This window comes from Gossypium hirsutum, chromosome A10, assembly GCF_007990345.1.
Source record: "Gossypium hirsutum isolate 1008001.06 chromosome A10, Gossypium_hirsutum_v2.1, whole genome shotgun sequence".
NCBI classification, from domain to species: Eukaryota; Viridiplantae; Streptophyta; class Magnoliopsida; order Malvales; family Malvaceae; genus Gossypium; species Gossypium hirsutum.
Window position 1 is genome coordinate 105,287,800 of NC_053433.1, and position 10,543 is coordinate 105,298,342.

At 33.5% G+C, this 10,543-nt stretch overlaps 1 non-coding gene across 1 annotated transcript; it reads left to right on the forward strand.

Annotated features, from left to right (window-relative positions):
* The first annotated feature begins 248 nt into the window (after positions 1-248).
* LOC121208905 (small nucleolar RNA R71) lies at positions 249-355 on the forward strand. Its single transcript, XR_005904027.1, has one exon. It is a non-coding gene; the product is annotated as a small nucleolar RNA R71 (small nucleolar RNA).
* Positions 356-10,543: the final 10,188 nt, after the last annotated feature.

The window sequence follows — 10,543 nt, forward strand, 5'->3', positions numbered from 1 at the left end:
TTTTATTTAAAAGCTCTACCTGGTTTAATAACATGGTGACTGTGTCGAGGTTGAAAACACAAGCGACTTTTGTCGGTTTTTCCCTCATGACTTGGCACTGATAATTATTTAGTGACATTTCTTCAATAAACTTATATGCCTCCTCAGGTGTTTTGTTATTTAGGGTCCCGCAGGCGACTGCATCGATTAACTACCTAGTTGAGGGGTTTAAACCGTTGTAAAAAGTTTGAACCTGTAGCCATAAAGGTAACCCATGGTGAGGGCACCTTCTCAATAAGTCCTTATACCTCTCTCATGCATTGTAAAGAGTTTCTAAATCCATCTGTACAAAAGAAGAGATATCATTCCTCAACTTTGCCGTTTTAGCCGGCAGAAAATACTTTAGTAAAAACTTTTCGGTCATTTGTTCGCAAGCAGTGATGGAACATCGTGGTAACGAGTTCAACCACTGTTTAGCTTTGTTCCTTAATGAAAAGGGAAATAACCGAAGACGAATGGCATCATCAGAAACTCCATTTATTTTGAAAGTATCACAGAACTCTAAGAAGTTGGCCAAATGAGTATTTGGGTCTTTATCTTGCAAACCATCAAATTGAACAAACTGTTGAATCATTTGTATATTGTTAGGTTTCAGTTCAAAATTATTTGCAACAATTTCAGGTCTAACAATACTCGATTCAGCCCCTGCTAAATTAGGCTTAGCATAGTCGTACATAGTACAAGGAGTAGGATTCTGATTCACTAGATTTGCGACAACCACATGAGGCAGCGGATTATTTTTATTTTCAGCCATCTCCTCGGTATTATTTGTGTAGTCCTCGTGCTCTTTCTTTATATACTGTAGACTTTGCCTTATTTCTCTACGATTTCTACGAGTTATGCTTTCAATTTTGCTATAAAAAAGTACAGGTCCTGATGGGTTTCTTCTACTCATAAACTATAAAAACCTGCTGGAAGCAAATTAAAGAAAAATTAGTCATTAAAATAAAAACAAAATTAAATTGTAATAAAAATTAAGCGTTCCTAATATCTTAATTTCTCGACAATGATGCCAAAAACTTGATGATCGTTTTATGAAACATTAAACTAGACTACGATCACGACTAAGGCAAGTGCACCTATCGAATGGTAGTATGGTTATGGTGAGTCCAGAATATCATATCCATAAGGACTAAAAGTACTAGTATTAACTTTCTTTCTATTATTTAGCCTAAAATATAAGAGATTTGTTTTTAATCTAAAATTAACTAACTAATTAACTACTGAACGCGATAGAGAGTGAAGAAAATAATTGAATAAACCAATGATAAAGACAATACCCAAGGAAGAATCCACCTAGACTTCACTTAATAGTCTGACTATGAATCAAACGATTTATTCACTTGTCTTGATCCGTAGAAATCCCTAAATTATGTTAATATCTCTTTTGAGACTAAGAACAACTAGCTCTAGGTTGATTAATTGAAATTTCTTTCTAAATAAAACCCCTATTGTCGCATTAACTCGATCTATAGATTCTTTTATTAGATTTGACTCTAATCTGCTAGATTTATGTCGCCCTATTTCTAGGGTTACATGCAACTCCACTTAATTATGGTGGATCTACTATTAAATAGGGACTTTTACTCCCCTGAATAAGTACATCAACTTGAATTAATATCCTGAAAATATTATTAAAACAAGAATTAAGAATACATAATTAAGAACAAGAACAAATATTTATCATTAAATTTAGAATATTAAATCATAAGATCCGTCTTAGGTTTCATTCTCCCTAGGTATTCAGGGAGTTTAGTTCATATTGTAGTAGGAAAACATCTCAAAAATAGAAAAATAACAAAACATAAAGAAACTCAAAAACTTCGAGAGAGAAATTGGATGGAGATCTGAAGTCTTGAAGGTGATCCTGCTTCCGAGCTGAATTGTTGGCGTTCTTGATACGTGATATTCGTGACAGGTTTTAAAAATTTATAATTAATCGTCTTGAAACTAACTATTATCACGATGAAGGCAAGTGTACCTATCGAACAGAAATATAGCTTTAGCAAGATCGGATTGTCGAACCCAAAGGAACCAATAGTACTAGTAATTACTTTCTTTTTATTATCTAGCCTAAAAATTAAGGGGCTTGTTTATCTAAATTAATTAACTAAACTAAGGGTGCACAGAGAGAAAATTGGGAAAAAGCTTTTGGGAAAACTCGATTGATGAAGACAATACCCAAGGAAAAATAGATAAAAAATTATATGTCTCAAACGCCATCGATGAATTTGAGTCGGGAGGAGTGGAGTTCGGCGGTGGATACGGGCTGGGAAGAGCAGAGTACGGCGGTGGATATAGACTGAGAGAAGTGGAGTACAGTGGTCGATACGAGCCGAGAGGAGTGGAGTATGACGATGGATATGGGCAGAGAGGAATGGAGTACGATGGTGGATACGGGCCGAAAGGAGCAGAGTACTGAGGTGATAGTGGGCTAAAGATATCAAACTCTGAATGATATCCGTGGCCTGACGAGCTTGAGAAATAATCATCGCCCCCCAAATCTGGATGATAAGAACTATCCCCAGAGTGTAGTTCCGGCTCTGGTTTATAATGGCGGATTTAGAAGGGGTTGCCCAAGTCGTGTTGTATGCGGGGGACTACCATCGATCGCTCACCAAAAAAAAATGGTTTCCTTATCTCATAATACCACTATAGGTACTTTAATGACTGCTACAGATCCAAAGCACGATCCATCTGAGGTACCCTCCCCAACCGGTTATTCCATATTGTAATATATTCTTCATACACTTCTCTCCAATCATTTCTATGCTTCTACCTCCTGTTAATCCCATGGATCTCCTCCAAATTGTACTGGCAGTGTCAGGATATATTGTATGCAATCGAACTGTTGGAGTACTTGATCGTCATGATACCACTCCATTATTTGAAAATTGATAACGGGTGCGCTATTGCACCATAGGTTTGAGTGGACGTAGGCAGACGAGGGAATAACCGCCATAATTCCTGGAACAGAATACGACATCCAAATGAACTGCACAGTTAATAACATTGTTATATTAATGCGAGTCGAGTGAGATAAAATAATAAAATTAAGTTGATATTGGAAAAACTTACTCCCTCTCCAGCATGATTCTCGATCATTAGACGGTATATCGAAACCGTGTATGACCTCCCGGTAACCAAATTAGTGTTCCATCTACAAAAATGAATTGTTAGAACAATATAATCCGAAAAAAAAGTCAAGTAATTGTTATAACGAGTAAAAATTCATCACTTATTAACAAGTGGAAATACATATGATTGATGACTAATGGATGCCAATAATGGCATCCAGTAAAGTGCCCACAATTGCAGAAGTATGAGGCATTTGCCCATGTCCATCGCAGAAGGATCTGCCGTTCGACAAAGTAATCGATACAACATGGCGAACACTGTGGACCCCTAACTGTATGCACGGGTGTTATGCAAATTGGATAATAGGGGTAAATACATCAAGTGGACCGTATTGCCGCTTGCATCCGACATGAGTACACCCTATATAATGTGCATAATGTAAGCTTAAACAGCCTGCATCACCTCTCATTCATTGGCAGTACTCGGCAAATACTTAAAATTGGCCTTTAGCCATGAAAACCTCAAACTGGTAAATTTTTCCTCACTTGGCGAGCGTCCAAGTAAGCCATAGCAAAGGGCAGTCGGCCTAGAGATTGAACTTACACCCGTGACCATATTCCCATCGATAGGGAGCCAGAGCTATTGTGCAACATCCTCTAAAGTTATGGTGCACTCCCCGTACGACAAATGAAATGTGTGGGTCTCTGGACGCCGTCGCTCGACTAAAGTGGAAATCAAGTCGTATCGCAGATCAAAAGTCCGGATCAATGTCGCTGATCCGAACCTGGCTAACTCCAATTATGGAATTAGACGTTCATCTGGCAGAAACCCTACACTATTAACACGGCCCCTCAATACGTGGTACGGGCCCTGACATTATTATATTAACAAAATAGTTAATACAATATAATTTAATTCTGCAAATAAAATGAGTATCAAATAAAAATTTCATTACCATCTCATTAATTGTACTTGATATGTGATTATTATTATTATTAATCAAAGAACCCATTTGTTGCAAATCTGTAATTAAAAAAAAATTCATTTAATTTGTTTCAAAAAATACAATAAATTATTTCAAATTTCAGAAACAAAAAAGTACGGTAAATATATCATAATTTCTCATAATTTACCTACAATAAAAAAAATTATGTTAGTTTAGAATAATAATATAATTAAAATAAATATAAACTATCTAAACATAAAAAACATACGAATTAAAAAAATAAAAATAGAAATAGAAACATACCTTATTAGTTTCTTTCAAAGAACCTATAAAATTATATAACAACAAATTTAATCAACATTTTAATAAATTAATAAAAATTTTCAAATAAATAAAAATAAAATAAAATTACATTATATAAAAATTACATTAAAAAAATCACAAAACACTAAAATAAATACTAACAATTTATATAACCTAATCATAAATTACTAACAAAATAACTATAAAATTATTTTTAAAACAATTACATTACTAAAAAAATCACAAAACCCTATTCTAAACACTAACAATTTGTAACCTAATCCCATAAATTACTAACAAAATAAATAACTATAACAAAACAAAAAACACTAACAATTTATAACCTAATCATGAACTACTAACAAAATAACTATAAAATTATTTTTTTAAGAAATTTACATTACTAAAAACTCACAAAACAAAACAATTTATAATAAATTCTTAAAAAAAATTATCAAAATAATTTTACATTAATAAAAACTCATAAAACACAATAATTTATAATAAATTACTAACAAAATAATTTTACATTACTAAAAACTCACAAAACACAACAATTTATAATAAATTACTAACAAAATATTTAATAAAATTATTTTACATTACTAAAAACTCATCAAATACTAAACTAAACACAACAATTTATAACATCATCCTAAATTACTAATAAATTAATTTTAAAATAATTACAAACACAACAATTTATAACATAATCCTAAATTACTAACAAATTAATTTTAAAATAATTATAAAAAATAAAAAAATAAATTCATACAAAATATTAACCCAAAACCATAAACACTAAACATAAACAATTTATAAATAATGATTAATAACAAAAAAATTCACAACATCTTAATTAAACTCTTTAAATTATAAACATAAACAATTTTTTTTTCTTTTTTTCTTCTCCCTTCTCTCCTTTCTTTCTCTCTTCCGGTGCTTGAACTTGGGGGACCATGCTTATAAGGTCCTACATTTACAATTTTTTTCCCTTGTGAAGGGACTAAACACTGCCAAGGCAGTGTATCTGTGTGGCAGAGGGGCACGAGGGGGCTGTACGGGGCAGAGGGGCGCAGGGGGGAGGCAGTGGCGCCTATCTATCAGGCGCGACCGGTCTCGAGTATTTTTAACCCGTATTTTGACCCGTTGACTGTATTTTGACCTGTATATATATTTAAATGTTTTTAATAAAAATAAAATAATAATATTTTATTTAAAGTAAAAATATATTTTAATATAAAAAAGTGGTTGTACCTGTCAGATAGGTGCGACCCAAAAAAATTACCATTTTCGTATATAATCTAGCTGACAACCTATTTCAGCATTTAATTTTTTTATATTATTTAGGTAAATTAACCCCACATATTCTACTTTTGTCGTGGATTGTGCAACAATTTTTTTGTTTCTTTGAACACCAAGAAAAAATTCCAGAACCAAGACTAAAATAGTAACTTGAGGTGTTACACATTTCATCAGCACATCCAACTCAATTGCTATCCGAATAACCATGGAGATTAAAATTTTCAACTTGACTGGATTTAATGCCATAATAACCCTGCCTTTTACATATTTTAGAATTCTTTTTGTTGCTTGAAAATGAATTTCACTAGCACAGTTCATGTATCTTGATAACAAACTTACAACATACATAATGTTTGGCCTGGTTGTTATCAAATACATCAAACAACCAAATAAACTTCCATATAGTTTGTCATCAACTTTTTCAACTCCATTTTCTTTCGAAAACTTCTCCTTTTGATCCATTAGAGTTGCAGTCGACTTGCAAGCTTCCATGTTAAATTTGTTAAGAACTTCTTTTGCATATTTTTATTGGCACACAAAAATTTCATTTTGCTTTTGTCGTACTTGCATACCAAGAAAAAATGTCATTTCTCCAATATCTATCATTTCAAATACCCCTTTCATCTCCTCTTTGAACTTGCCTATTAGTTCTAGTCTACTTCCTGTTACAAGTAGGTCATCAACATAAAAAGACACCACAAGTAATTCATCACCATTTTTCTTAATAAGCAAAGTAAACTCACTTAGGCATTTTTCAAAACCCAAGTCAAGCAAATACGCATCAATTCTATTGTATCAAGATCTTGGCGCCTGTTTTAAGCCATACAACACCTTTTTCAACCGATACACCTATAACATTGGGGTTTGTGCAAGTGTACACAGTCGTTATCAAGTAATAAGTAAGTAAAAGAGTTATCGTCTCCACAGGGACTGTATATGTTAATCAAATATTGCAAAATTAATAGTTTACAAGTTGGTAAAGGAATCACAATAATTTGGGTGATAGATGTTAAAATAAAATTAAATTAACCTAAATGCAAATGAGATGAAATGCAATGCAAGGTGATGGTTTAGTAGCAATTTCATAAATTCAACAACAATAACATGAATGAGCTAGAATAATTAAACATTTGACTTAATTCATTTTTCATCATGCTTATAATGTTCAAAACATATTCCATGGGCAACTCGATTATTTATTAACTTGAAACCAGTTATAAGTCCTTTTGAAATATTATACTTTGAAAAACTTGCATACTACCATTATCATATTTAACTAAGGGTTTCTTAGAGTTTACGTAAAGTAAGAGGGATGAATTAGGTTTAAAACAATTTAATCACACGAATCTAAAAGTTATGCAAGGTAATAGAGCTCTCTCGAGTTATTATGAACCTTTAATTTAATTAGGTTATGATCTAAATTAAGCATACATCTTTTAATTATTGCATCCATTAATCATCATCTGGCTAGGATTGATCAACTAATTCTAATACATTCAATCACATTTTTATGAATGAAATACATGCATGAGTTTAATTAAAAACATGAACGATTGATGCATAGAACATCATAAACGTGAATCAGATGAACTTCATCAAATTAATGTAATCATTCTAGCTAAACAAAATTAAGTCATCACTGTCAATGGAAAAACATCAAAAGAATTTGTAAATACATTTGAATAGTTAAGAAGCAGCAAAAGAAAGAAGAAACTCTTTGATAAGTTGTTGACTAATGGTGGAGGCTTCCTCCAATTCTCACAGTTGCTTCTCCACAAACTGTTCCTCAATGTGGTCGACCAAGAGTGGCATTCCTCAAGGAAAAATGCTAGCTAAAGGAGGTGGAGAAATGGAAGGCTTGTGCGTAAAAGAGGGGAAAAGAAAAGATGAGAAGATTGGGAGATGGATGTAAAATGAATGAATGATTATTGAATGATGAATGAATATGAAGTAAGGGGTGGTATTTATATTAGAGGGATGGCTAAGGAGTTTACTAAAAATAGCTTGAATATCCCTTAGGTTTCTTTTTTGCTTGGCCGACCATCCCCATACTCCAAACACTTGATAGTATTCATTTTTTTCGATAGGATGCATACCTATGAAAAATGTCATGTTTTGTCCCCTACCTTTAACCCTTACTCTTTGTACCTAGAAGAATTCATCCTTATCAATTTCCAAATTTAGCTGAATTTTGAAATCAATGATGCCAGGCAAATTTTCATCATCATGGTCCTCGTTCATCAACATATCAAGTTTACTTGTAAGTTCCCTTTTCAAATTGGCACGTTTATCTTTCATTTTCCTAGCCCAATACAGTAATTCTTTACAAAGTCTATCTAATTTTGAGAAAACATCTTACGAACTCTCATCCCAAAGTCTTTGTACTTCTTTCTCAAAAGATTCCTTCATTGTCCACCAAACTTCAAAAATGAAGTTCCTACCTCCCTTTGTACCCTTTCTTTGAGATGTTTGAAGGAGAAAAGGGCAATGATCCGAAAAGAAGTGAGGGAGATGCTGGATCGTAGCAATTAGGAAACACTCCAACCATTCCTCATTCACTACCCCCTATCTAACCGTTCCCTAATATTTATTTCTGGTAAATTACCTCTTTCCCATGTGAACTATAGACCCGAATACCCAAAATCCACTACTCGACAATCCTTTAACACATCTTGAAACTACTCCATTCTATGTTTGTCCCTCAGAAGGCCTCCAATTTTTTTGACGAAAATATTATTTCGTTAAAATCACTGCAAAAAATCCAAGGAAATTCATATTTATGGCCTAACCTCCACAAAACTTCACGTAAATCCCTTTTATTACTTGCAAAAGGCAAGCCATAAAACCCAGTAAAATGCCACTCCCCTTTCTCTTCTTCCACCTCAATCATCATATCAATATGATTTTTCGAGAAGCCCTTTAAAGTGATCTGCAATCCCTCCTTCCATGCTAAATAAAGCCCTCCTCGTGAACAATTTGCCTCTACTGTAAGCCCATTTACAAAACCACACCTTTTTCTCACTACTTTCATTATTCACTCATCCAATTTCATTTCTATAAAGAAAACTAACTAGGGATTATACAACTTCAACGTATATTGAAGCTATCGAACAACCCGTGGGCTCCCCAACCCACGAACGTTCTAACATATGGTTTTCATTGTGCCCAGTCGACTTGCCTTTTGATAGCCATTGATCTTAATTAAGATTTGTAGAAAGGTCCTCTAAAACTTTCGTATTAGAAAAATCATCCCTAAATTATGTTGATTTTGCACTCCTAATTTTATCCATTTCCTATCATCTTCGTAATGAAAATGAGGCTCTACTACAAATTCCTTGCTCAATTCAAATTTCCGTTTCCCCAGCCCATTACTGCCCTTACATTGTTCAGACGTTACCCCCTAACCATCCGTTTCCATATTTCTTTAACATTGTGAGCCTTACCCTTCAAAGTCCTACCTAAATCACGTTATACACTATCCGAATATAAGATTTGCCTTCCAATATCGCTAATTAATCCATCATAATCCATTTGTTCCAATCCCTTATTTTTAGGAAGTGGGTCCCCACGAATCACACATTCACTTAAATTGTGCATTTGTTTGGGAGAACCCAAATCTGACACAAGTACCTCAACTCCACCTTTTTTCGCCGACACTAAAGCTATCGTTGTGTTTCACATCGTCGCTGCCACCCTGTCACTCGAAACATTTTTTCCTATGGTTGCATCATCTTCGCCAGTATAGAAACATTGTGACATCATTTTCTTTGCAACAACCCCCATTTGCACAATCTCCTTCCCTAAAAAATTTGAATCAGCTTTAAGAGCCAAAGGGTAAGGAAGTTTATCTTTCGCTATCTTTTAAACTTCAGTCTTTTCACATTACATTCCTTGATTCCATGCCCTAAACACCCACAACCAAAATAGAAATTTGGCAAAGACTCATATTTAAAAGGAAACCATCTACTCTATCGAGATCCCGTTGAGATAAAAATCCCTCTTCGTAGCGGTTTCTCTACATCTAAATGAACTTTTATCCAACTAAAATCCCCTTTTTTTTCTGATCTCATGATCCCTCAAAAAGTTGACCCAACTGCATGCATTAATTTTTTTTTATCACTCTAGAGGGCATGGACCAACCTTAAGCCAAAAGGGTGATGAAGTCAAGCAAATTTTACTACGCTCCATCGCCTCTAGCAAACTTTCAAAAATAATTAACTGCCGTTGAAACAGTCATGGGCGCCCCTTTAAAACCATCTTCAGATCATCGCCACTTTAAAAAAAGATCAAAAAGAGATTCTGCCTCACCACTTGAATCTCAAATTTCCTCTTCGTCTTCCAAATACTCCTTATCTGTACCCTAAAATTGTCTAGATTATACAATTTCCTTATCCATACAGTACAAATTAACATCACTTTATCATTAGGGACAATTAATGAACTCTTAAAAGTCAGTTGGATCAATTCTTCTTCTAATAGGGAGATCAGATCTCTTTCCATCCTGTCACAAAGTCACCACTCCACTCCAACCCAACCACAACAGCCACTGTTTCTCTGGAACACTCAGAGAGAGCATTATTGACTTTTTTTTTATATATAAATTTTCTTTTTGAAAAGTTAATGGCCAGATTGAACATAAAAAAAATAAGAGTTATAAAAAAATATAAATATTAAAAGGTTAAATTTATCATTATACCAAAAAAATTAAAAATTATCTTTCGTGTTGAGCAGTAAAATTACAAACACAAGGTAACTGTTGGCTTTGTAATTATTATATGGTATTGTTTTGTCTCGCTTCTTTTTCTTCTCTCATTCTTGTCCTGCTTTGGGGTTTTATTTAATTATAATTTTATATATTATTTTATTTGACTT